Here is a 27,818-nt window from a genome sequence, read left to right as displayed (position 1 = left end):
AAGTTTTTAGGTGTCCAGATCACGAACAACCTGTCCTGGTCCCCCCCATATCGACACTATAGTTAAGAAAGCCCACCAACACCTCTACTTCCTCAGAAGATGAAGGCACGTCAGCTACAACTCCCACCAACTTTTACAGATGCACCATAGAAAGCATTCTTTCTGGTTGTATCACAGCTTGGTATGGCTCCTGCTCTGTCCAAGACCGCAAGAAACTGCAAAAGGCCATGAATGTAGCCCAATCCATCACGCAAACCAGCCTCCCATCCATTGACTCCGTTTACACTTCCCGCTGCCTCAGCAAAGCAGCCAGCATAATTAAGGACCTCACGCACCTCGGACATTCCCTCTTCCACCTTCTTCCGTCAGGAAAAAGATACTAAAGTCGGAGGTCATGTATCAATCGACTCAAGAACAGCTTCTTCCCTGCTGCCGTCAGACTTTTGAATGGACCTACCTTGCATTAAGTTGATCTTTCTCTATACCCTAGCTATGACTCTAACACTACTTTCTGCACTCTCTCCTTTCCTTCTCTATGAACGGTATGCTTTGCCTATATCGCGAGCAAGAAACAACACTTTTCACTGTATACTAATACATGTGACAATAATAAATCAAATCAAATCTCGGATTCACTCATCATAGTGCGTTATCACAATCGTATACACTTTCTCAAAATACCAGAAAACAATTTAGCACCAGCAACAACCTATATTTGTATAGCACCTTTAAGATAATAAAATGACCTAAAGCACGTCACAGGAGGGTTTAAAAAAATGCCCCCAAGCCATATAGGAGCAATCAGATCAGGCAACCAAAGTTTTGTCAGTGAGGTAATTGTAAAGGACATCTTACAGGAGGACAGTGAGGTAGCTGGGTGGAGGGGTGTAGGGAGGGTGCAGTATTCCAGAGTTTGAGGCCGAGGCAACTGGAAGCGCGACCACCAATGGATGAAGCATTTAAAATGAGGGAGAAACAAGAGGCTAGGATTAGAGAAACACAGGTATCCTGGAGGGTTGGTAGGGCTGGAGGAGATTACAGAAATAGGCAAGGCCATGGAGGGATCTGAAAACAAGGATGAGAATCTTTTAAAAATTAAGAGGTTGCTCGGCTGGGAGCCAATGTTAAAGAAGCAGGATGAGTGAATCTTGGTTTAAAAATCAAATTTAAAAATATTTTAGTGTACAAAGCTGAGGCGGTCTCGCAATATCTGTTAAATAGCCTCAATATCTGCTACATAGCCTCAATATCTGCAGGTGAGAATGATTCCGATTCAAAAAGCGAATCACACCACTTCAATGTGGCTGCCTTTCAACATATAATGCAACGTGACAGAAATTTCTTTGATTATCTAAGAATTTCAAACCTGATCTAATGGCAACTTCAGAACTGGTTGAAGTCTCCATGGTGGCACAGTGGTTAGTGCTGCTGCCTCATAGTGCTAGGGACCCGGGTTCAGTTCCATCCTCGGGTCACTATCTGCATGGAGTTTGCACACTCCAGTGTCTGCGTGGGTTTCCTCCGGGTGTTCCGGTTTCCTCCCACATTCCAAAGATGTGCGGGTTAGGTTGACTGATCATGCTAAATTGACCCGAGTGTCAGGGGATTAGCAGGGTAAATATGTGGGGTTATGGGAATGTGGCCTGGGTAGGAGTGCGGTTGGGGCAGGCTCGAATGGCCTCCTTCTGCACTGTAGGGATTCTATGGTTCTATGTAATGGAAATGGAATCCAATGTTTAGTACCCTGGGGCGTAGGTTAGATTGTTAACTGCAATAATCTGGGTCAAACTGCCCTGGAGTTCCAATTTAAGACAACACCCTTGGGCCAGTAACAATGCATGCCGTTAAAAAAAAACAAAGAGGAACTCCTTTGCAGGCAATTAGCCAGCACCACTGATCAAGCTATTCCATTACGTCCTCCATTGACTAGTGTTTTTATACAGTTCAGGTTTGTCTAGGCTTTGAATACTTAGATGGAGCAGGGTGAAAGAGGAGGATGGTTTTGGGAGAGGGAAATGCAAGGGAAAGGATAGGGACATCCCCATGGGTGGCTCAGTGGTTAGCACTGCTGCCTCACAGCACCAGGGACTCAGGTTCAATTCCAGCCTTTGGCGGCTGTCTATGTGGAGTTAGCACATTCTCCCAGTGTCTGCATGGGTTTCCTCCGGCTGCTCCAGTTTCCTCCCACACTCCAAAGATGCGCGGGTCAGATGGATTGGCCATGCTAAATTGCCCTTTAGTGTCAGGGGAACTAGCAGGGTAAGGATGTGGCGTAAAGGGGATAGGGCTTGGGTGGGATTGTTGTTGGTGCGGGCTCAATGGGCCAAATGGCCTCCTTCTGCACTATAGGGATTCTATATGTCACCCTGACCAGTGAACTGCTTCATTGCAAACCGCAGGGATGAGACACAAAACAACTCTTTATATCCGTGGAGGCAAGAAAATTCAATAGCAGCAAAGTACTCCTGCTTGCCCTGCTGGTGACTGAACTATTCCAGCAAAGATCCCTGTGGATATTGGGAAAGAATGATGATCCAGACAATTTCAGTCCGAGACTTTTAAGCAATAGAATGAACCAGAGCTAAAACAATAACATGTTACAACATAACAACTTCAACAGTACGTTTTTGCAAATCTTACCTGCTGTGATAAAAGCAGGGAGCACTTTTCAACTTGTCCCCGTGACTGCTTCTAACCCAACAAGGAAGGGAGCATTGGTTGATTTAATTCTGGGAAACGAAGTGGGGTGAATAACCGCGGTGAGGGCGGAACAACTGGAGAACAAGGAACACAGCTCAGCTTCAAGGTGAGGAGCGAAAGAGCACTGAGCAGTCAAAGATAAAGGCGCTCAACTGGGGGAGGACAAAGTTCAGGAAGATAAGAAAGCAGCTGACTCAATTGGCTGGGCGGCAAAGTTAGCAAACAGGTTGATGGAGATCTTCAAATTCAAAATTGGCAGTTCATAATAAATATACAAGAAATCCTGCAATGCAGCAAGTGAGGTGTGCAAAGAATAGAGTTTTGTGGATGATTAAACTGAAAAGGAAGGCATAAAATTAGGAAATAAAATAATACGAATGAAACAAGGTGGAATGCAGAAAGTTTTTTTAAAGTTTATTTATTAGTGTCACAAGTAGGCTTAAATTAACACAGCAATGAAGTTACTGTGAAAATCCCATAGACATCACACTCCGGCGCCTGTTTGGGGATGCTGAGGGAGAATTTAGCATCTAACCAGCATGTCTTTCGAACTGTGGGAGGAACCCATAGCACCCAGAGGAAACCCACTGCTAACACTGCTGTCTCACAGTGCCAGGAACCCGGGTTCAACCCGGCTTGGGTCACCGTCTGTGTGGAGTTTGCATGTTCTCCCTGTGTCTGCGTGTGTTTCCTACGGGTGCTCCAGTTTCCTCCCACAGTCCGAAAGGCATACTGGTTAGGTGCATCAGCCATGCTAAATTCTCCCTCAGTGTACCCGAACAGGCGCTGGAATGTGGCGATGCGGGGATTTTCACAGTAACTTCATTGCAATGTTAATGTAAGCCTACTTGTGACGCCAATAAAGTTAAAACTAACCACCGTGCCACCCCAAAGTGGGGAGCTGAAAGGGCGATTACATGGCTTGAGAGGTAATATACTTGTAGATATTTAGAAACTAGAAGAATATTAGACAAAGGGCAAAACTGCATTCACATGGGTGAAGAAGGCAAGACTGAATTAATGGTAACATTATTCAATAAATATTTTGCATCTGTTTTGACAAATGGTGCTCGAAGTGAGAATGTAGATGTACTTAAAGAGGGATAAGAAACTGTGTCAATGGTAGTGATAAAACAGATACTGCCTCTAAAAAAAAGTTTGCAGAATTTAATGTGAATGAGTCACAACAACCTGATGTTGTCTATCCAAGACTATTCAAATTAGTCAGAGAAGAGATAGCAGAAGTCCTGGCAACAATTTTACAATCCCCTTTCAGAATGCAAATTGGACAATGACATTAGAGAGGAGATAAACAAGCTAAACATCAGTTACGGGCAATTTGAGATAAAATTGGTACGCATTTCGATATGCGTGGCTTAATCAAAGACAGGAAGAGCAGGTTTGTTAAAGGCAGGTTCTGTGTGACGGTTAACAGAATGTTGTTTGAAGGAGGTCACTGTTTGAGTGGAGTCTGCACGTTCTCCCCGTGTCTGCGTGGGTTTCCTCCCACAGTCCGAAAGACATGCTGGTTAGGTGAATTAGCCATGCTAGATTCTCCCTCAGGTGTACCCGAACAGGCGCCGGAGCGTGGCAACGAGGGGATTTTCACAGTAACTTCATGATTGATTGCGTAAAATAAATATTGTAAGAGAGCCGACTTTGAGAAGCTGTTATGTACAACGCACCTCACTAAAGACTGGAGAAGCTTTTAGACTGCAAATACAAGAGGAAGGAGGTGGAAAATTGGGGGATGGGAGGACGCAAAGATTTGGGGGGAAATAGGATGAGAGTCAAGTATAGAGGCGGCACGGTGGCACAGTGGTTAGCATTGCTGCCTCACACTGCCAGCGACACAGGTTTGATTCCCAGCTTGGGTCACTGTCTGTGCGGAGTTTGCACGTTCTCCTGCATCTGCGTGGGTTTCCTCCGGGTGCTCTGGTTTCCTCACACTGTCCGAAAGACGTGCTGGTTAGGGTGCATTGGCCATGCTAAATTCTCCCTCGGTGTACCTGAACAGACGCCGGAGTGTGGCGTCTAGCGGATTTTCACAGTAACTTCATTGCAGTGTTAATGTAAGCCTACTTGTGACACTAATAAACAAACTATGTCACAGGGATCCATACTGGGCACTTTTGTTGTTGGCACAATGTGGAAGGTTTGGAATAGGCACAGGGTGAGCATTCTCTGAACACACAAAAATAGGAAATTTGTCATGTCAAACAGCTGGAAGGATTCTAAAAGACTTCAATACAACAGGCAGGTTAGGAGAACAGGCAGATAGGTGGAAGGTGCAATTTGAAAGGAAAAATATGAGACAAAACATTTGCTGAGGATAAACAAGGAATCAGAATAAACGTGGGAAGACATAGAGGGTTATGGAAAAACATACCTGGGGAGTTAGTTATATAGTATAGCTTCCTGAAAGTGCAAGGAGAGAGATAAAGCCATAAAGGGTGTAAAAGAAAGAACACATTTATATAAAATAGTCCATAGTTGGAGTAATGTGTGTTGCCTTTAATGCACCATTATTAAAACGTCAGTGAAGTCAGTACAATGTGGATTTGCTAAGTAGGGGATTATAGTTAATGTAGAGAGACAGGGAGGTTGGGACTATTTCCATTGCAGAAGAGAAAGATAGGGAAGGTAATGCAGATGCTCTTTAGATCATCTTACGGAGTGAAAAAGCCACGATGTGGAGATGCCGGCGTTGGACTGGGGTGGGCACAGTAAGAAGTCTCACAACACCAGGTTAATGTCCAACAGGTTTATTTGGTAGCACGAGCTTTCGGAGCACTGTCCCTTCATCAGGTGAATGGAGAGTTGGGTTCACAAACAAATTTGGGTTCTCAATTCCAACCATGATCTTGTAATTGAGTCTGTGTCTATATATGCCCTGTTTGTGAACCCAACTCTACACTCACCTGTTGAAGGGGCAGTGCTCCGAAAGCTCGTGCTACCAAATAAACCTGTTGGACTTTAACCTGGTGTTGTGAGACTACTTAGAGTGAAAAAGGACACATTTACTTCCACTCTTTGGGCACAGCGATGAGGGATCATCAATCCGAGATTGTCAAAGAGCGAGAATCGGGGTTAGGTGGTTGTTGCAGGATGGAATGTTTTGTCAAAACAAAAACGAGTGTCCAAGGCAGTGACACACTGTATCTTTTGTGGGAAAACTGTGTAAATATTTCAAACAGAGCAAGGTACAGGCCTGAAGGAAAAGCTCTCAAGGCATTGAAACTAGTTTTGTTTCTCTCCACACCCCTGCCAGCCTTTTTCCAATGGGCCAAATTGCCTCCTTTTATGTTCCAAAGTAGGATGAAGACTTTAGGAATTGTTGGTTGGGAAATTTGATTAATTAGTTCATCAGTTGCATGTGAGAAGAGTATACTAAATATTTCTCAAAGGCTACAAAAGGCAGTTTTCTTTGTTGATCAGATAAAGCAATATATAAAACTAAGGTAGATGGAAGAAATAAAACAGTACACCTGTAAAAGTAACCAGTTGTTTTAGAGATTAAATTGCACACACATATTATTAAACAGCTGCTGAAATTGTAAAACTCTTTAGGGCCAGTCCAATGGCCAGGGCAATCTGCCACTTCACTATTATCTTCACTGTCTTCGTGTATAACAGAAACCAGACAGCTGTCAGTATCACCCTGATCCAGACAAGTGATGGTGAGGGTTAAATAAGATTCATTCCAGATGTCTGCAGGGGATGCACCCAGACTAAGAGTGTGAGGGCATCCTTTAGATCTCTTGCTAATGCTATAAGCTGCTTTTTCTGGATGACAGACTGAACTTTTGATTTTCACTGAGACCTATCTGTATACAATTAAACGAATTCCAGGAGCTATTTAAGTTTCGGGGCCATTTGACAAGTGGACTTTGACCAATCTGAAAAGTTCATTTGAAGTAAAGCAAAAACAGGGGGGGAAAAATTGCACAGCTTCAATCAATACCTCAACAAGGAATTATTTTTATTTACAATTCTTCAACAGACCTACAGCAGTGCATTACGTTAAAATGTATAATAGACTTCTGTCAGATGCATGTTTGGAGTCAAATACTGTTTGTGGAAATCCCATTATAGGAAGTTTCCACTGGTTAAATGATCATTATACACAACCCTTCTGTGTGCATATGTCACACTAAGAACTTAAGGATGATTAACCATATATACTTACCTTGTTAATCATATACACAACTACATTAGCCCTAACATTGCTTTTTTGACATATACATATTTATTTAATAGAATCTCTACAGTGCAGAAAGGAGGCCAATCAGCCCATAGAGTCTGCAGCCGACTCTCCGACAGAGCATCTTACCCAGGCCCTATCCCCGTAACCCCACATATTTACCACGCTAATCCCCCTAACTTGCACATCTTGGGACACTAAGGGGCAATTTAGCATGGCCAATCCACCTAACCCGCACATCTTTGAAGTGTAGACGGAATCCGGAGCACGCGGAGGAAACCCACGCAGACACGGGGAGAACGTGCAGACGCCGCACGGACAGTAACCCGAGGCTGGAATTGAACCCGGGTCCCTGGCGCTGTGAGGCAGCAGTGCTAACTACTGCGCCACTACAGAACAAAACATTGTTCATTTTAGAATCTTAAAAAAAAAATCTACAAATCATGGGCACGCAAGAAAAATGTGGTTCTTATAGTCATAACCTCTAACTCTAATTTTATCTTTACATGCGTAAATTGATAGAAAAATAAATTGGTGGTATAGATTTCTGGTCAAAAAATTGAATTTTTTTCAAACGGTTAAACTTGAATAAGCCTGTGGACATTTTGCACTATTTGGATTGGGTTAATACACAACGCGATGGTAAAATTCCACCCAAAGTGTCCCAGTTTCAATTTCCACTCTCAATGTGTCCCAGTGCCTTCAATATCCACAGTCTCAATGTGTCGGCACAGTGGTTAGCATTGCTGCCTCACAGCACCAAGGACCCGGGTTCGATTCCCGGCTTGGGTGACTGTCTGTGTGGCGTCTGCACGTTCTCCCCGTGTCTGCGTGGCTTTCCTCCGGGTGCTTCGGTTTCCTCCCCACAGTCCAAAGATGTGCGGGTTAGGTGGATTGGCCGTGCTAAATTGCCCCTTAGTGTCAGGGAGCTTAGCTAGGATAAATGCATGGGGTATGGGGATAGGGCCTGGGTGGGATGGTGGTCGGTGCAGATTCGATGGGCCGAATGGCCTCCTTCTGCACGGTCGGATTCTATGAATTTGAAGTGAAGTAATCATGCCACATTTTAAGCTGTAGATTCACAATGGGAAATTCTAATGAACACATTTCATAAATTACACTGCAGGCATTCTAACACTGGGATATTCCAGTTAATTCATCGATGTTCAGGGTCTGTGAATGGAACTTTCAATCTTAAATGGGACTGGGGTCAATGCTGTACATCAATCATTTCTACAGGATATGATAGCAGAATGGGATGATGGCAATGTGGCTTCTGAAACATTCTGAGAGTTCCTGATGATAGTGCTTCATATATGGTTAAAGCGAAATTCCTGGAATTTTGGAGTAAGTTGCAAGTTAGATAATTACAGGGTTTGAACAGCCCAGCTCCAAGTGAACAAATGTAACTGAAGTGATCGCCCCAGGTCCAAGAACATTGACTATGTTCATAAACGCAAAATACTGCTGGAATCTGAAACAAAAACAGAAAAATGCTGGAAAATCTCATCAGGTCTGATATCATCTGTGGAGAGAGAATAGAGCCAATGTTGTGAGTCTAGATGATCCTTTGTCATTGCGTCAGCATGGCTCAGATGGTAGCACCGTCCCCTCTGAATCACAGTGTTCTGGGTTCAAGTCCCGCTACAGAGTGCAAGAATGAAGGCTCACACTCCTGTGCAGCATTGAGGGAGTACTGCATTGTCAAAGTTGCGGTTCATCAGATGGGACATTAAATGGAGATCTAATCTGCCTACTTGGGTGGATGTGGGAGATTCCATGGGACTTTTTAAGAAAAACAAACGAGTTGTCCACAGTGTCCTGGCCAACATTCATCCCTCAATCAACATCTCAAGTGGCAGATCATATGGTCATTATCACACTACTGTTTGTAGGGGTGTGAACATATTGGCTGCCACCTTTCCTACAATGCAGCAGTGATTGGAGTTTAAAAGTACTTAATTGCTGTAAAACACTTCGAGACATCCAGTGGCGCTATGTAAATGCAAGTCTTTCATTATTTCTTTAGTATTCATAAGTAGTTTTACTGCGCTAGTCATGGGAGACTTTGGCCAATGTTTTCCAGCCCTTCCTGCCGACAAGATCTTCTGGTCCCGCCAAAGGTGACACCCCGACCCACACCTTCCCCCACCCCCTTTCCACTCCCCCCACGCCCTCCCCTCGTACAGCAGATTGCCCGGCAGTGCGGCCAGTGAGCAATGCAAATGGCCACTTGACCTCGGCGGGACTGGAAAACCTGCCCCAATTTGGGGAGGGGGACTGCAAAATCCCAGCCCTTTCAGATTACAGAGCTGGGTGAAATTTTGGAGCAAACACCAGCTAGTGTCATCGCAGTTTATGGCAACAGTGCCAATTAAGTGCAATCAATGTCGCAGGATGTAATAGCAGACATCCAAGAAATTATACAGCAAAAAGGATTAGAGAGTCAACGTAGGGAATATTTCAGTCAGTCAGTCTTCACCACAATATAATGGAGATAGTGCAACAGATTTAAAGATAGTTCAGACTTAGATCACTGAGCTACGGACTATGTGAAAAGTACTAAAATTATATACCAGCATACGCTTTCCCAAAATCAACAGCTGAATTCTTGATAAAATTATCAAAGCAAATCTCACAACCCGTGACCATATTTACACAAAACTACTTTATGATTTCAGATTAGCAGGAAGGAAGTCAGAAACATTTCCATTATCCACCTGGAGAGGTGAAAACGCAGCCATCAGTGAATGTTGGGCGTGTACATCTGAGTCACTCTAATCTCGGTCAACACATTGTGCGGTGGCGGAAAATGCTGACTGACACAATAAAAGTGAAGAAAAAGAAAATAAACCACACCCGCTCGTTAAGTGGAGAGAAGGAAAGAATAAAGAGGTGGAAAAGAGAAAAAAAATGAACAAACTTGAATTTATACACTGCCTTTTACAACCTCAGGCAGCACCTCTGACAGTGCAGCACTCCCCCAGACTTGCAATGGAAATCCAACTAAGATTAAATGCGTAAAACAGGAGCTACCAATCAATCAAGGGTTGTCAATCCCACCTTGGACTGTTAGACAAAAGTTAGAATCCCGACAGTGCAGAAGGAGGCCATTCGGCCCATCGAGTCTGTACCAACAACAATCCCACCCAGGCCCTATCCCCGTAACCCCACGTATTTATCCCTCTAACCTACGCATCCTGGGACACTAAGGGGCAATTTAACATGGCCAATGCACCTAACCCACACATCTTTGGACTGTGGGAGAAAACGGGAGCGCCCGGAGGAAACCCACACAGACACGGGGAGAACGTGGAAACTTTACACAGACAGTGACCCAAGCTGGGAATCGAACTCAGGTCGCTGGAGCCATGAGGCAGCAATGCTAACCACTGTGCCAAAGTGCCGCCCAGAAAGGTTAAAGAAAAGATGATTGAACAATTGCTCTAAAACGTTGGTTCAGGAAAGGCAACATTTATACAACAGTCCTAAAATCTTGAAGACATCTCAAGAGCACTTTAAAGTAAGAGAGAGATTTCATAGCAAAAAGCATTGAAAAAGGGAAAATTTATGGAGAAGTCAGGGTCGGGAACTGGAGATGAACTGAAGATGGAAAGGAGTGGGAGCTGGGAATATTACAAACAAAATTCCCAAGTTAGGAAGTTGATCAGAGGACTGAGCAGGATGTCAAGGTTTCAGACTTCCTCAAACAGCTGGAAATGGCAATCAGAAAAGTTAATGGAGCAAAGGCTTGGATGTGCTGAAGCTAGCCAAAAGGTTGGCCCTGCCAATGTTCAGCTGGAGGAACTTCTGGCTTATTGAGATCTTGGTACAGGATGGGCAATCTCACAGCATGGCAAAAAAAAACCTTTTGAAATCAATGGAGAAGGTAAAGTTTAAATGGTACCATCACCATATCTGTGCTTCTAGATACCACTTAGGGTGAGCCAGTGAAGAGGAGGCAGTCATGGGGAGTCCTTAAAGTACACATGGAGACGGATAAGCGTTTGCCAGCTGTATAACGCCAATTACACAGGAGCAGGGCCAGAGCAGTGCAGTACAGACACAGTGCAGAGGAGAACACTGGGGGAGGCTGGGGTTGAAGATGGCAGATGGGAAGTGTCGTGGAAGACAAGAAGCTATGGTTATGGTCACACCGAATGTTGCTTTCGATGGTACTGGCGTCGTGAGTAGGAAACAAACAGATCAGAAAGATTCCAAAAATGGAAAACAGCCAAGTGAAGTTGCAAACAGAACATTCAAAAGATCTGAATGAAGCAAAAGCACAAGATAGTTTTAAAAGTTTAAAGTTTATTCATTAGTGTCACAAGTAGGCTTACATTAACACTGCAATTAAATTACTATGACAATCCCCCAACCGCCACACTCCGAACCCCTGTTTGGGAAAACTATGGGAGAATTTAGCATGGCCAATTCAGCTAACCCGCACATCTAAAAATGTAAAAGTAAAAAAGTTTATTTATTAGTGTCACAAGTAAGGCTGACATTAACACTGCAATGAAGTTACTGTGAAATTCCCCTAGTCGCCTAGTATGGTGCCTGTTTGGGTTAATGCACCTAACCAGCACGTCTTTCCGACTGTGGTAAGAAACCGGAGCACCCGGAAGAAACCCACAGAGACACGGGGAGAGCGTGCAAACTCCACACAGACAGTGACCCAAGCTGGGAATTGAACCCGGGTCCCTGGCGCTGTGAGGCAGCAGTGCTAACCACTGTGCCACCGTGCCGCCCCAGTCTTTCGGGCTGTGGGAGGAAACCGGAGTACTTGGAGGAAACCCATGTAGACACGGGGAGGAAGTGCAGACTCCACACAGACAGTGACCCAAGCCGGGAATCGAACTCGGGTCCCTGGCACTGTGAGACAGTAGTGCTAACCACTGTGTCACCGTGCCACCCCAGCGCATGGAGGGGCTTACAGTACGTTTCTTAAAAAGAGAAAAACAACAGTTTGAAGGAGATGGTGACAGAAGAATAGTTAATGGTGTCAAGTCTGACTACAGGAGAGAATTTTGGTTGTTCAGGAGCTGGGATTGAACACAGCATGCAGTGGGATTGATGGAAAGGATGAACGAGTTAAGGAAAGAAGCTGCAAGTTTTGCCCAGCCCTACTTTAGATACAAACCTAATGTAGCACCCAATTACTTGAATTGTTGAGGACAGGTAGGTAGGAAATCTGGGTGTTTGCAGAGGGAGTCTGCCATAGTAAATAGGTAACTTTTGAAATCTACAGTATTTGGAACATATAATCAATTCCGTGTTTATGTATTTAAATACTCGTTTGAAAACAAGCCTTGTAATGAGTGAAAATTACATGTTTTCCCTCATTTTCTTTCAAGTTTAGAAAGGAATTTCATGCAGTAAATTCTGTATCACTTTGAGAGATTCGCTTGTTTTTTTTGCATTTACTTCCTTAAGCAATCCATTCCATCTTCTCCTCTTTAATCAGTCATGACAAACGAGTGATTACATTCAGTCTTTGTCCCCACAGGAGTTACAGAAAAATGATAGCATGGGCAAGTATCATCTTTTACTCAAAATAAAATGCAAACAATAGTGATGTTCAGTCATCCTTACATAAAGGGATTATGGGCTTTATACATGCCCCTGACAGGCATATCGTGTCCCCGAGCACCCTTTTCAGTCAATCATCTCCAGCGTCCAAAGTCAACAGCAACACTACCTAACACCACCACTTCATATCAGGAGAGCAAACCTATCGCTTCAGCTTTGAAATTCAAATATTAAACGTCAATTTGTCAAATGTCAATGAGGATGTAAGAACTATTTGAAATGGAACCATGAGGCTTTGCTCAAGGCAAAATACTGCGGATGCTGGAATCTGAAACAAGAACAGAAAATGCTGGAAAATCTCAGTATGTCTGACAGCATCTGTGGAGAGAGAATAGAGCCAACATTCTGAATCTGGATGACCCTTAGTCAGAGCTCAAGGCCTTGCTACTGTTTTCCTATGAGCAACAAGTTGGTGAGAGAGTTAATCGCCCAACAAATGAGGTCACAGCAAAAGAATAAAGCCCAAAAAAGTGCAGACCCCGATCAGTCAATTGATCAATGAATGTGTCGACTGAGAGTCTTGCAAAATGAGAATACCTGTTCTACCAGCTGTGTGGCTTTGTTGAACATCAGTGATGTGTGACGATACTGTGCCTTTAAGAAACAAATTTATGATATGTTTCTTGAGAGGGCTCTGTTTTATACTTCAGCTCTGATTATGGTGCCGATTGTCTACAACGGTAGCGCACATGCTGATAACGCATAAAAATAATTGCTCCTATCTAACGGGATTTGAAAAAATAAATATGAGCTAATGCATATTTGCTATTTTGAGAGTTTTCCCCTGAGGTTTCAGAGTAGGGCTTAACTAGGTTGATTGACAAGAGAGCTGGACTCATGTGAATGGGCAGAGCTAGGCTTACAGAGGGATGAGCAGGCAGAGAAGACAGGTCTCTCTCTGGAGGCTGCTGTCTGAGAGTCAGGAGACAGGTGTTTCTCTGTGCAGAGGTGTTAAAAGGCTTGAGGACTAGTAACTCAAGTAAGCTTGTGTGTTTTTGCTATTTGATTCTGAAGGGGAGTTTACGTCTATGAAGAGTATTGCTTAAATTGGAACTAATAGAGAAAGATTAGCAGTTAAGAATTACACCTTGTCATGTTTAAGTATTTCGATTGGTAAAAGTTATGCTAATTCTTTTTGTTATAGTTAAATTGTATTGTTAAATAAAGTTAGTTTTAAATAAAATCCTCCTTTTGGGTCAATAGAAATACACCTGGAGTGAAACACCTTACACTCAGACTAATGCCAAAATCAAAATACAGTTAGGGTCTAGGTTAACATCGTAATATACCTTGGGAGTATCTGATCTGGCTCCTGACAGATGTGTCTTGTTGAAGCCTGTCATTTACTCCATTGAAAAACGGAGTAAACCTAGACAGCAATCGAAAAGCAAGTTCTGGCGCTCAATTGCTACACTCAAATGGAAAGCGCCTCTGCATGAAACATTAAAATTCTTTAAAGTGGTGCACTAATTATTAATGTGCATTTTATTACCAGTTTAAAAATCCCTGTGTGTGTTTCGGGTTTTATTTCTTTGAGCAAAAAGAAAAAGGGGGAGAAAAATCAGTGGGAAACAAATTGAGTTCCAACCAAAATGTCATTGATCTGTGCATAGTGTGTGTTGTATGGAAGGTCAGCATGTATAGCACAATGCATCAGTACACACTGATAGCCAATAAAATAAAGTTTATTTATTAGTCACAAGTAGGCTTACATTAACACTGCAATGAAATTACTGTGAAAATCGCCTAGTCGCCACACTCCGGCGCCTGTTCGGGTACACTGAGGGAGAATTTAGCACGGCCAATGCACCCAACCAACACGTCTTTCGGATTGTGGGGGGAAACCGGAGCACCCAGAGGAAACCCACACAGACACGGGGAGAACATGCAGACTCCTCACAGACAGTGACCCAAGTCGGGAATCGAACCCGGGTCCCTGGCGCTGTGAGACAGCAGTGCTAACCACTGTGCTACCGCGCACTATCGCACTAAACCAGATAAACAAAGAAGGAAAATAGAATGAAAAAGTGACAGACAAAATAAAACAACACATGGAAATTTATAATAAACAATAAAATCAGCGGAGATAAGAATCCAGCAGTAAATTATAGTTTTCAATCCCCTTTTCCTGGGAAAAGAGACTAAGTGCATTCATCCTATCTATGCCCTTCATGACTTTATACACCACAATACGGTCACCCCTCATTCTCCAATGTTCCAAGGAATAAAGTCCTATCCTGGTCAACCTCTCCCTGTACCTCAGGCCCATGAGCCCTGGCAACATCCTCATAGATCTTCTTTGCACTCTTTCCAGTTTATCAATGTTATTCCTATACCAAATAAATTATGAAAAATCAGGCATTTAGAAATATATCAGATCTTGAAGATCTCCTTTTTTTGCATTTTCAATATCTTCCAACAATAAAGGGGAACAGCCATATTATACGTGCCCTGAAGAGTTTGTCCTTGGCCAGAGGAATCAGATTTCAACATTATGTCAAGCCTGCAGGAGGATGGGTGGTGACAACTTTGGAAGCCAGCGAGAAGCTGATTGAAAACAGGGTGACTTTTTTTTAAAAAAAAATCACAAATAACATACTTGCAGCATTACGGTCAAGAATAACAGAGATTTCAAAGCTTCCAGGCTTTATTGCTTTTGGACAGTGAAGTCACAAAGTTCAAAAGAAAATAACAGCCAGCAAAACATTTGCAGCAGGATAGGATTTAAGATTAGATTGACATGAAGTGAGATGGAGCAAGAGAGATGAAAATCTGCCGCCAGTAAAAGCAAAAGTGGGTCGCAAAAGTGCTTGTAGGGCTCAAATAATTAAACAAGCTCTTAAAAGGCCAGGAGTTCCATCACCTTCTTACTTTTGCATCAACAGAGAAAGTGGTCCCAGTCCGCAATGGCACGAGGAGGCTACGTGACTCTGCCAGTATCAATCAGACACCAATTTCCAACTGTGATGGACCTCTTTCAGGAGGCTATGGGTGGGATTCACCGATCTTGTCCGTGGCCATCCCCCCTTGCCAGCAGGAATGGAAAATCTGGCGCACTCCATTCACTGCTGCAGCACCGGGGGAATCCCAGCCACGGGCGAGATTGGAGGTTTTTATGGTGAATATCTCATTACTTTGGTTCATCTATATGTGGAGCATAATTGCAGCACACTGTCAAGCAAAGGGAAAAGTGTTCCACCTTTTACACCTCTTAACTGAGTCTTTCAAGACTGAGGAATCAATAGATTTCTACATATTAAAAACAATCAAGGGACATGGGAGCTTCGGGGGTATAGTGCGGGAAAATGATGTTGAAGTTCAGCCATGATCTCACTGAATGGCGGAGCAGGCTCGAAGGGCTGAGTGGCTCTTTATATTTCTTATATTCTCAACCTCCCGCTAAAGACATATTGTTGTTAAATATAGGAGAGGATAGGCAAGGAGATGTTCACTTTCTCCTAATAATAGAAAGGTTCTGCACTGATTATGATTGAACTCACTGTATGGGTACAAAAATATTTTGTGATTTCTTGCCAAAGTTGAATACAGGAGTTGGGACGTCTTGTTGAAGTTGTGCAAGACATTGGTAAGGCCACACTTGGAATACTGTGTACAGTTCTGGTCACCCTATTATAGAGAGGATATTATTAAACTAGAAAGAGTGCAGAAAAGGTTTACTAGGATGCTACTGGGACTTGATGGTTTGAGTTATAAGGAGAGGCTGGATAGACTGGGACTTTTTTTTCTCTGGAGCGTAGGAGGCCGAGGGGTGATCTTATGGAAGTCTATAAAATAATGAGGGGCATAGATCAGCTTGATAGTCGATATCTTTTCCCAAAGGTAGGTTTAAGATGAGAGGGGAGAGATACAAAAGGGTCCAGAGGGGCAATCTTTTTCACACCGAGAGTGGTGAGTGTCTAGAACAAGCTGCCAGAGGTGGCAGTAGTAGAGGCGGGTACAATTTTGTCTTTTAAAAAACATTTAGACAGTTACATGGGTAAGATGGATATAGAGGGATATGGGCCAAACGCAGGCAATTGCGACTAGTTTCGGGATTTTAAAAAAAGGGCAGCACGGACAAGTTGGGCCAAAGGGCCTGTTTCCATGCCGGAAACTTCTATGACTCTACTGCTGTGAATGATACTAACGTGAGACCACTTGTTCTTGCTTTATTGGGTCAGGGAGTGAGGGGAGCCAACCAGTGGTCAATCAGATCCACTGTTCTCATTGGTTTGAGTAGGTCACAGTTATGAGGTTATTTCCCTTCTTGTTCTCTTTCTTACTCATTGGTCTTTGTCATCAAGAAGCAATGAGCCCCAGGCCCCTGCAGGATAAAGCTCACTGCTCCAACTGCTAGCCAGCAAGTGTTGCACCCCTTACTGTGCAGTGTGTCTTTCCATCATTCCTGGCCTCAACAAACTTTATTGACTTCCCCTGACCGGATAAATGGTCCAATATCTTCACCTTTGTCTTTAATCTCTCCATGGATTACCCCTATGCCATCTAACAATCTCTTCTCACCTTATGATCTTCCATGGTTCTTTCGAGCTTACTACTGTTTCCTTTGTCTGATCATGTTAACTTTTATCCAGCTCTTCTCGATGTATCAATCTAATGAATTATACTGTAAATGGCAGAACCCTTAGGAAAATGAACATAGAGGGATCTGGGTGCGCAGGTCCACAATTCCCTAAAAGTAGCATCGCAGGGGCCAAGGTGATTAAGGCGGCATATGGCATACTTGCCTTCATCAGCCGGGACATTGAGTACAAGAGTTAGGAAATCATGTTGCAGCTTTCAAACCTTGATTAGGCCCCATTTGGAGTATTGCGTGCGGTTCTGGTCACCACATTACCAAAAGGACTTGGAAGCTTTGGAAATGGTGCAAAAATGATTCACCAGGATGTTGCCTGGTCTCAAGGGTGTTGCAATGAGGAGAGGTTGAATAAACTAGGATTGTTTTCACTGGAAAGACGGAGGCTGAGGGGAGACCTGAGGTCTACAAAATTATGAGAGGCATAGACAGGAAGGATAGTCAGAGGCTTTCTCCCAGGGTGGAAGTGTCAATTACAAGGGGGCACAGGTTCAAGGTGAGAAGGAGAAAGTTTAAGGGAGATGTACGGGGGAAGTTTTTCATGCAGAGAGTGGAACGTACTGCCAGAGGAGGTGGTGGAAGCAAGCACATTAGCAACATTTAAGAGGCATCTTGATGAATACATGAATAGGGAGGGAATAGAGGGATCGAGTAAGGACAGGCTTTTAAAAATTTCGTTAGGGTATCATGATCGGCACGGGTTTGGAGGGCCGAAGGGCTTGTTCTTGTGCTGTACTTTTCTTTGTAATGTAGCGCCTAATCACTTGATCTAGATGCAACGAATCTCATTTAATTCTCATGATAGGATGCTACATGCTTCACAAATGTTGCCTTGTCCCTCAAGACCCAACATCAACAGGCACAAGTACACTTCATTGCACAGTGGAGCATCTATATTTTGCTTCAATTTCAAAGTAATTTGTGAGTGGCTGGAGAAACACTACTCCCTCCATTAACATCGGGACCCCGTACCTTCATCGGATCTTGTTACTGTGACATTAGTTGCATTAAGTTGTCCCACATTTTCGCTACAATGACAATTCCTCGGTGACATTTTGTGTGCTCATCAAGGTGAGTGATTTTAATGCTGGACTTCCAGGAAAGTTATAACATGGTTAGAACATGGCACACATGTTCATGGTTAGTGTACACATGTTCTGCCTGTCTCCAGAAAGGTATCCTCTCAAGGGGATACTTGCATCTCTGAAACCAGCCAAACTGCCACTCCTCCAAGCTAGAGCATGCCCCAAAAGAACTGGATTATAGAAACACATTTAATGCGTAACATTTGCAGCTTACCCCAGACGTAAATGGTTTGAACCTCCAAATCAAAAATGGGACAGCCATTAACAATTCCATTACACAATGTGGTAACATATATCCTGCACTGAGGATTATAGATCTTAACTTAAGATTCTAGACCTTGATAAATATTATTTTCAGTGATGCTTCAAGACCATAGAGAGTATTTATTATATATTACAGTCTTGGATATGAGACTTGTGTGTTACTTCCTCCAACCCATGGCTTGGTCATTCCAGTTATTAATAAAATTACCAGCCTGGAGTCACAAGAGTTCTCCAGGATGGAAGGGTTAGAAGGATATATATTACCTGAGGTACAAAGGAGTGAGTCACATACTTGCTGGGCTTCCAACTACCCTTTCAAGCTTACTGGGTCTGAAAGAATGGTTTAAAATCAGCAGGGAACAAGGGTATGATTAAGATGCAGAACAATGGATAGACCTCCCTCCCTTGGATGCATTACAAGAAGCTTACTCAGCCAGGTCCAGACTAGAACAACGATAGAAAACGCTGGAAAAGCTCAGCAGGTCTGACAGCATCTGTGGAGAGAATAGAGTTTCTAGTCAGGATGAAAGGTTGGCTCTATTCTCTCTCCACAGATGCTGTCAGACCTGCTGAGTTTTTCCATAAGTTTCTGTTTTTGCAATATAGCATCTGCAATATTTTGCCTTTACCAAACTAGAACAGTGTTGCACATTTTAATCACCCATCCCTGATCTTTTATGTTTGAGAAATATATGCTTTTTTCACTGCTGTACCGACAACAATTTACTGGCAGCCAGCAAGAAAAAAAATTCATTCTTCACCCTTCATGAGACTGAAAGGGAAACATTTATAAAAGGTAAAAGCAAAAAACTGTGGATGCTGGAATCTGAAACAAAAACAGAAAATGCTGCAAAATCTCAGCAGGTCTGACAGCCTCTGTGGAGAGAGGACGGAACCAACTTTTTAAATCTGATTTGATTTATTGTCCCATGTATTAGTGTACAGTGAAAAGTATTGTTTCTTGTGCGCTATACAGACAAAGCATACCGTTCATAGAGAAGCAAAGGAGAGGGTGCAGAATGTAGTGTTACAGACATAGCTAAGGTGTAGAGAAAGATCAACTTAATGCAAGGTAAGTCCATTCAAAAGTCTGACAGCATCAGGGAAGAAGCTGCTTTTGAGTCAGTTGGTGCGTGACCTCAGACTTGTGTATCCTTTTCCCGATGGAAGAAGGTGGAAGAGAGAATGTTCGGGGGTGCGTGGGATCCTTAATTATGGTGGCTGCTTTGCCGAGGCAGCGGGAAGTGTAGACAGAGTTAATGGATGCGTGATGGATTGGGCTACATTCACGACCTTTTGTAGTTCCTTGCGGTCTTGGGCAGAGCAGGAGCCATACCAAGCTGTGATACAACCAGAAAGAATGTTTTCTATGGTGCATCTGTAAAAATTGTAGAGAGAGTCGTAGCTGGATAATCCTTCGTCAGATCGTCAGAGCAGGGCATATCAAAAGGTGGGGGGAGTCAGCTAGGATCAACCTTACACACCTTGTAGCAGTTATTTACACGCTGGATCCATGGAGTGCATGCCAATGATATACTGAGGGACTGGAACCTATTTTATCATACCAAATAGTGAAGTAGGGCCGAATGGCTGTATGGTCTTCACACACTCCTACCTCGCGTTTGTGCGCGAAATTCCTTTGGGCCGTACACACCAGAGAATGTTTGAGGTGAACTGTAAATATAACATGTAGTGAGGCACCTCAGACTGCATGGAAGGTATTGAAAGAAATTGAGCTGTAATGTCAAATGTGAAATCATAGAATCTACAATGCAGAAGGAGGCCATTCAGCCCATCGAGTCTTCACCGACCACAATCCCACCCAGGCCCATAATCCCATGCATTTTACTCCAGCTAGTCCTCCTGACACTAAAGGGCAATTTAGCATGGCCAATACACCTAACCTGCACATCTTTGGACTGTGGGAGGAAACCGGAGCACCCAGAGGAAACCCACGCAGACATGGGGAGAATGTGCAAACGGCACACAGACAGTGACCCAAGCCAGGAATTGAACCCAAATCCCTGCTGCTGTGAAGGAAAAAGTGCTAAACACTATGTCACAAGAATAAAGAAAAGTACAGCACAGGAACAGGCCCTTTGGCCCTCCAAGCCCGTGCCGATCATGCTGCCCTAACTAAACTTTAAAAAAACCCTCTGCCCTTAGGCGGACCATATCCCTCAATTCATGTACCCATCCAGATGCCTCTTAAATGTTGCTAATGTGCCTGCTTCCAGCACCTCCTCTGGCAGCGCGTTCCAGGCACCCACCACTCTCTGCATGAAAAACCTCCTCCACATATCTCCTTTAAGCTTTCTCCCTCTCACCTTGAACCTGGGTGGCACGGTAGTACAGTGGTTAGCACTGCTGCTTCACAGCTCCAGTGACCCAGGTTCGATTCCCGGCTTGGGTCACTGTCTGTGTGGAGTTTGCACATTCTCCTTGTGTCTGCATGGGTTTCTTCCAGGTGCTCCGGTTTCTTCCCGCAGTCCAAAGATGCGCGGGTTAGGTTGATTGGCCATGCTAAATTGACCCTTAGTGTCCCAAGATGGGTAGGTTAGAGGGATTAGCGGGTAAATATGTAGGGATATATGGGTAGGGCCTGGGTGGGATTGTGGTCGGTGCAGACTTGATGGGCCAAATGGCCTCTTTCTGCACTGTAGGGTTTCTATGATTCTATGCCCCTGTGTAATGTTGTGCAATGTACTTCTAAAAAAAAACTTCTAATACAGTATATTTTTCTGATGAAAGAGGGTCGTCTAAGAGCACAAACCATCATATAAAGTGTGTGGTCTGCGGAACTCGAAGGCAAAGGGTGAAAAGTATAGACTGGACAAATGCTGCAGTAGAGGGTTACAAAGACAACATTAAAAAAGTCCTTAAAAGTTCACAATTATACCACAGAAGCAGTTCAAGAGGAATGAAAAAGTTAAAAAGATGGATCAGAGATCTAAAGTAGGGAGACTCTCCAAGATTAAACCACAAAATGTTCCACAACACAAGGGTTCAGATGCAAGGCCAGAATATTTAAGGGAAATATTTTTTTTTGCCCGGAGCTGCTACCTGCTCTACGCAACGTGATTGGGCAATAGAACGTAATGTGAATTGGCAGAAAGTTCCATCAGATTCCAGCCTTGATGACACTGTTTAAAGTTTATTTATTAGTGTCACAAGTAGGCTTACACGAAGCCACCGTGAAAATCCCCTATTCGCTGCAATCCGGTGCCTGTTCGGGTTATACCAAGGGAGAATCTGGCATGGCCAATGCACCTAAGCAGCGCGTCTTTTGGAATGTGGGAGGAAACCAGAGCACCTGGAGGAAACCCACGCAGACACGGGGAGAATGTGCAGACTCTGCATAGACCCAAGCCGGGAATCGAACCCGGGTCTCTGGCACTGTGGGGCAGCAGTGCTAACCACTGTACCTCCCTGAGCATTGGCTTTGTAACTTAAATTTTTTTTTAATGGCTTTATACAATGAAAGTGCAGACTACACACAGAGAGTGTATTCTAAGGCTGAGAATTTAGAGTATGGAAAAAATTGTAAAAACTATAGTGATACATATCTGCACGCACTACGACATAACAACTCCAATCTTTTTCCACCCAGAAAGTCAAGGACATCATAGTCTGTTGGGTATACACAAATCAGGAATCTTAGAACCATTACATTTAATTTGCTCAGTTTCATTCATTTCTGATCAAATTATCCCTGACAGTTGCATTCCCACTGCTGATTAATAAGCGGCATTTTAATATATCAACAGCAACAGAGCGAATTAAGTGTCCACAACTCCAGGAACTTACATAATGGATCACAGGCAGTGTGTCGCATCCCTGCTGTCAAAAGACCTGATATCCCTCAGCCTTTGTCTGCGTTCCCAGTTAAATCCAAGTCTTTGTTTCTTTATCTGAGCCCGAGTTTTAATTCTCTCCCCCTCCCCCCCCCTCCACCAACCCCCAAGAAATTTAATCATCTTAAAACAGCAGCGAAGAGGACAATAGGACGGAGCCACAATTCCAGAAGCAACTCCCAAGATTTATCTTCCTCTGTAACACAAGATAACAAAGGCATACAGAGGACGCTGGCATTGAGAGCAGCAGCAGCACAGCACAGCACTACACACCCTTGCAATAATAAGCAGCCAATGGATCTTGAAAGTGGCACACATGAAGGGGAAAATGAATCAGTGTCAACAAACATACAGCTCTCGCCTCCCCCACTGGCGGAGAATATTAAATTCTGAGCATTGCATGTTTAATCCAGGTTAACTTTTTTCCCCACTGAATTCAATTCAGCTGTACTGCATACATGGAAGGGAGTTGGGGTGGGGGGGGGGGGGGGGGGGTTGCAAAAGAGACTGTCAAAGCCACCATTATATATCAAAGCAAAGAACAACTACAAGAAGAAGGTCTTTCAAAGAAACACACAATACAGAATGAGTGCTGATGAGCCACTGCAATAGGACTCCCTAAAGTCTACCCCCCACTCACCACACACAAGAAAACACGAACACAAATATTTTACAAAAGGTGGGGGGGCAATCTCCAGGGGACAAGATGACAACAACATAAGGGCAAGGCACCACAAGGGGCAACAAGGGTTGGACACGAGCCGAACAAAAAGTGGCAGAGCAAGAGGGGGGAAAAAAGGGGATATGGTCCTCTCTCTGTCTGAACCACCCCCCCCCCCAAAAAAAAACCCTCACCCCCTTCTCTACAGACATATTATTCACTGACAAGACTTTTAAACATCCACTCTGCAGGGAAACACGTCGAAACAGATTGTGCCTTTAAAACATACACACACAGACAAGCTTATGAAGTAAAAATTGCAACAGAGAGAGAGACAAAAACAGCTGCTCACTTGTCAGGACATCACAACAAAAGGAGACAAATGCAGAGGGACAAAGACTCTCTCAGCTACACAACAAACTCAACTCCCCCCCCCCTTTTTATTCCCATCTTCGCCTCCAGCCCCCACCCCCTCTCTCGCTGGCTGAGCTTACCTGAGGCTGCTGAGGAGATGCTTCACTCCCTTTTCTCTCTCTCTCTCTCTGTCTCTGTCTCCTTCCCTCACTCTCACATCTGTCCCTCGGCACTCCAGCCGGCTCCCTCTCTGGCCCGCACTGCGCAAGCGCCACTGCACTCACCACAACTTAAAAGAGAAAAGGGGAAAAAAAACCAAAAGTAAACTTTGCTTCAAAACTTTGGCAGATCGCGCGAGTCCTTGGAGAAGGAGGAGGAGGAGGAGGAGGATAGTCCTGGCGCCGGCTCTGCTGTTGAATGCATGCTGTTTGTAAACCTTTGGGGTTACTTTAAATTACACACTTGTGTGTGTCAGTGCTTATATTTTCCCCCCATATGTCCTCAAATAATCAACTTCTGCACTTTTTAATATGTGTAAATAATAATCTTATTGCTTTATTGACTCTTTGTGCCTTGAAGGCATGTCCAGGAGCCAGACAATCCCCTGAAGATGAGGCCATTCGGCCCATCTAGCCTGCACTGACTCTCTGACAGACTTTTCAAGTAAGGGAATTAAAAAGGGTACTCTTCAAGACAACTTCATAACTTGCAGGAGTGTCTTTACTCTGAGAGCGGGGAAAACACTTTTTATTCAGATACAATAACTCGAGTTTACCTCAGAGAGAAGGGGTGCCACCCCTGTTGTCTAAAGGCAGGGACAGACAGACATGTTTCCCTGTTCACATTTTGGGATTGGTGTAGTTTGGAGGCTTAGGGCGGAATTTTACCGGCACGTCCGCTCGAGGTTCGTACGATCCAGCCCGAGGCCAAAGGAGAACGCCGTTCTCCGAGCCTCGTCCGCCCCCAGAATCGGGACAGGCGTGCCGGTAAAATTCCAGCCTTAGACTCGCATTCCGACCATTATCTTGCAATTGTGTCTCTGCCTAAATATGCTGTGCTTGTGAACCCACCTCTCCACTCACCTGATGAAGGAGCAGCGCTCCGAAAGCTCGTGATTCCAAATAAACCTGTTGGACTTTAACTTGGTGTTGTGAAACTTCTTACTGTAGTTTGGAGAGAGAGACCTGCTGCTTTTTAAAAAATATCTTTTTTTTACCCAAATATTCTTCTCAGAACAATTGTGAAAGAACATGATGTAATGCAAATTTGACTCCATATGAGGTGAAATACCGGTCAGAATTTTATCGCCCCACCTATCATGGGAATTAGAGACGAGGGGCGGACAATGGAAAGGTCCATTGACCCCAGGCAGGATTTTACTGTTTCGGGACGAGTGAGGCCATAAAATCCCACCCACAGTTTCTGCTTTAGGCCATATTTTCACCTTAAAGGCATAGTATAAAGACATTTTTTGAAAACTTTTTAAAAAAGCTACAAAGCCAATGCTCAGGGCGGCATGGTGGCACTGCTGCCTCACAGCATCAGGGACCCAAGTTCAATTCCCGGCCTGGGTCACTGTCTGTGCAGAGTCTGCACATTCTCCCCGTGTCTGTGTGGGTTTCCTCCGGGTGCTCTGGTTTCCTCTCTCAGTCTGAAAGCCGTGCTGGTTAGGTGCATTAGCCATGGTAAATTTTCCCTCAGTGTACCTGAACAGGTGCAAGAGTGTGAAGACTAGGGGATTTCCACAGTAACATCATTGCAGTGTTAACATAAGCCTATTTGTGACACTAATAAATAAACTTTAAACTTTAAGCAGAATAGACCGGGCAAACCCAAATCCATTCCTTGCTTGCTCCAAAAACCAAATTCAAATTCCAACTGAATCCACGTCATGGTCCCCATGGTCCGTCATGGAGAGACAAACAAGATCCAAGCTGACAAGACAAGGCATTGCACCCCATCTCGGGTTTGATCTGATGCTTGATCTTAGCCAAAAGGCCGATAGTATAAAGACATATGTAACTTGTACACATGGAGTAGATCAGAATGCCCCTAAGTGAGTATGGCTTGCCTGAAATAAATGTTTGGCATACTCTTTCTTTGTGGGGGAAGGAGTTATTTTTGTAATGGTGGCATCTCTGGCTAATGAGGGGGTGCCCTGTGGATAATTGTGTCACATAGTGTAGTGATTGAGCAGTGTATGACAAGTGTCACTTATCAGCCGGGCAGTGGGTGGCGAGAAAATAAGAAGCTCGTTTCTAATGCTAATGTGTGTCATTTTTCAATAATGTACACTAATTAATATGTTGATTACATGTGTCAAATGTCATTTCTTCAATTAAAGTGCAAAGAAGGTGCTGTAAGTATTGACACATGATAGTCAACATCTGTAAGTCACTTCTATAACCTCACATGACTGAGCTCTTCTGTCATGGCTTCAATTTGCTTTCTTTGCATTAACTTTGTTTGACTTTAGTTTACTTATGCAACTTTATTTTACTGGGCCTCAACTTTATTTTCCTATTGCTTGTGTTTCTTACTTAAATGTAAGTAGTCTCTTCTTTGAAGAAGAATTTCTAATCTCAGCTAATTTTCATTTTGTCAAAGCTTTGCATCTTTTACTCATCAGGACAACCACAAAGAACACCAACGTCAGGAGCAACAACAAATTTATACTGTATGAGAAGAGAATACTGATTGGTTGCCCAGAAGACTCTGATTAGTAGAGGCATTGCTATGGAGAATGCACCAGCTAATGGCGACTGACAATTAACTGCCAAGCATTGTTTGAAAATTTAAACCTGGCAGCTTGACTCTAATTGGTTAAGTCGTTGCCCTGAAACAGCGAATGGCCATCACTTACTTTGTGTAGCTGCAACAGAAGCAATGTGTGTACATGTTCGTTCTGTCTGCAAAGAGCAGGACCATTTATATGTAATATATGTAGCTTCCAGTACAAACAAATGCGTACACTGTGAGCCCGACTGACAATCTTACACTGTTGTCAGCGTGATGTTTAGCACACTGAGGAATATTTATCAAATGTTGTTCAATCACAGAATCACACCTAATGTTGGGCACTAAGATAGCGTTGGAGAATCATAGGTCTGGCCCAAAAGTTAAAATTGTAAATTGGGGCAAGGCCAATTTTGATCGTATCAGGCAGGAACTTTCAAAAGTTAATTAGGGGAGTCCGTGGGAAGGCAAAGGGACATCTGGTAAGTGGGAGGCTTTCAAAAGTGTGTTCACCAGGGTTCAGGGTAAGCACATTCCTCTTAGAGTGAAGGGCAAGGCTGGCAGAAGTAGGAAACTCTGGATGACTCGGGATATTGAGGCCCTGGTCAAGAAGAAGAAGGAGGCACATGACATGCATAGGTAGCTGGGATCAAGTGAATCCCTTGAAGAGTATAGAGGGTGTAGGAATAGAGTAAAGAGAGAAATCAGGAGGGTAAAAAGGGGACACGAGATTGTTTTGGCAGATAAGGCAAAGGAGAATCCAAAGAGCTTCTACAAATACATAAAGGGCAAAAGAGTAACTAGGGAGAGAGTAGGGCCTCTTAAGGATCAACAAGGTCATCTATGTGCGGATCCACAAGAAATGGGTGAGATCCTAAATGAATATTTCTCATCAGTATATAGTGTTGAGAAAAGCATCGATGTTAGGGAATTTGTGGAAATAAATAGTGATGTCTTGAGGAGTGTACATATTACAGAGAAGGAGATGCTGGAAGTCTCAAAGCGCATCAAGGTAGATAAATCCCCAGGACCTGATGAAGTGTATCCTAGGGCATTGTGGGAGGCTGCGGGGGGAAATTGCGGGTCCCCTAGCAGAGATATTTGAATCATCAATAGTCACAGGTGAGATGCCTGGAGATTGGAGGGTGGCAAATATTGTGCCTTTGTTTAAAAAGGGCTGTGGGGAAAAGCATGAGAACTACAGGCCAGTGAGCCTCACATCTGTGGTGGGTAAGTTATTGGAAGGTATTTTGAGAGACAGGATCTACAGGCATTTAGAGATGCAAGGACTGATTAGGGACAGTCAGCATGGCTTTGTGAGTGGAAAATCATGATTCACAAATTTGATTGAGTTTTTTTGAAGGGGTAACCAAGAAGGTAGATGAGGGCAGTGCAGTTGATGTTGTCTACATGGACTTTAGCAAGGCCTTTGCCAAGGTACCGCACGGTAGGTTGTTGCATAATAAATCTCATGGGATCCAGGGTGAGTTAGCTAAATTGGCTTGATGACAGAAGCAAGAGGGTGATTGTAGATGGTTGTTTTTCAAACTGGAGGCCTGTGACCAGCGGTGTGCCTCAGGGATCAGTGCTGGGTCCACTGTTATTTGTCATTTATATTAATGATTTGGATGAGAATATATGAGGCATGGTTAGTAAGTTTGCAGATGACACCAAGATTGGTGGCATAGTGGACAGTGAAGAAGGTTATCTCGGATTGCAATGGGATCTTGATCAATTGGGCCAGTGGGCTGATGAATGGCAGATGGAATTTAAT

General features: G+C 43.8%; 1 protein-coding gene across 1 annotated transcript in view; it reads right to left on the bottom strand.

Annotated features, from left to right (window-relative positions):
* LOC144504637 (ras and Rab interactor 2-like) overlaps window positions 1-23,551 on the bottom strand; it is a 156,900-nt gene extending 133,349 nt beyond the window's left edge. Inside the window, exon 1 of the mRNA XM_078230305.1 lies at window positions 23,449-23,551. The gene's annotated coding sequence lies outside the window, so the exon portion shown is untranslated. The remainder of the gene's footprint in view (window positions 1-23,448) is intronic.
* Window positions 23,552-27,818: the final 4,267 nt, after the last annotated feature.

This window comes from Mustelus asterias, chromosome 15 (assembly GCF_964213995.1).
Source record: "Mustelus asterias chromosome 15, sMusAst1.hap1.1, whole genome shotgun sequence".
Classification (NCBI taxonomy): domain Eukaryota; kingdom Metazoa; phylum Chordata; class Chondrichthyes; order Carcharhiniformes; family Triakidae; genus Mustelus; species Mustelus asterias.
The sequence above is the reverse complement of the archived record's forward strand: the minus strand, read 5'-3'. Positions and strand labels throughout refer to the sequence as shown.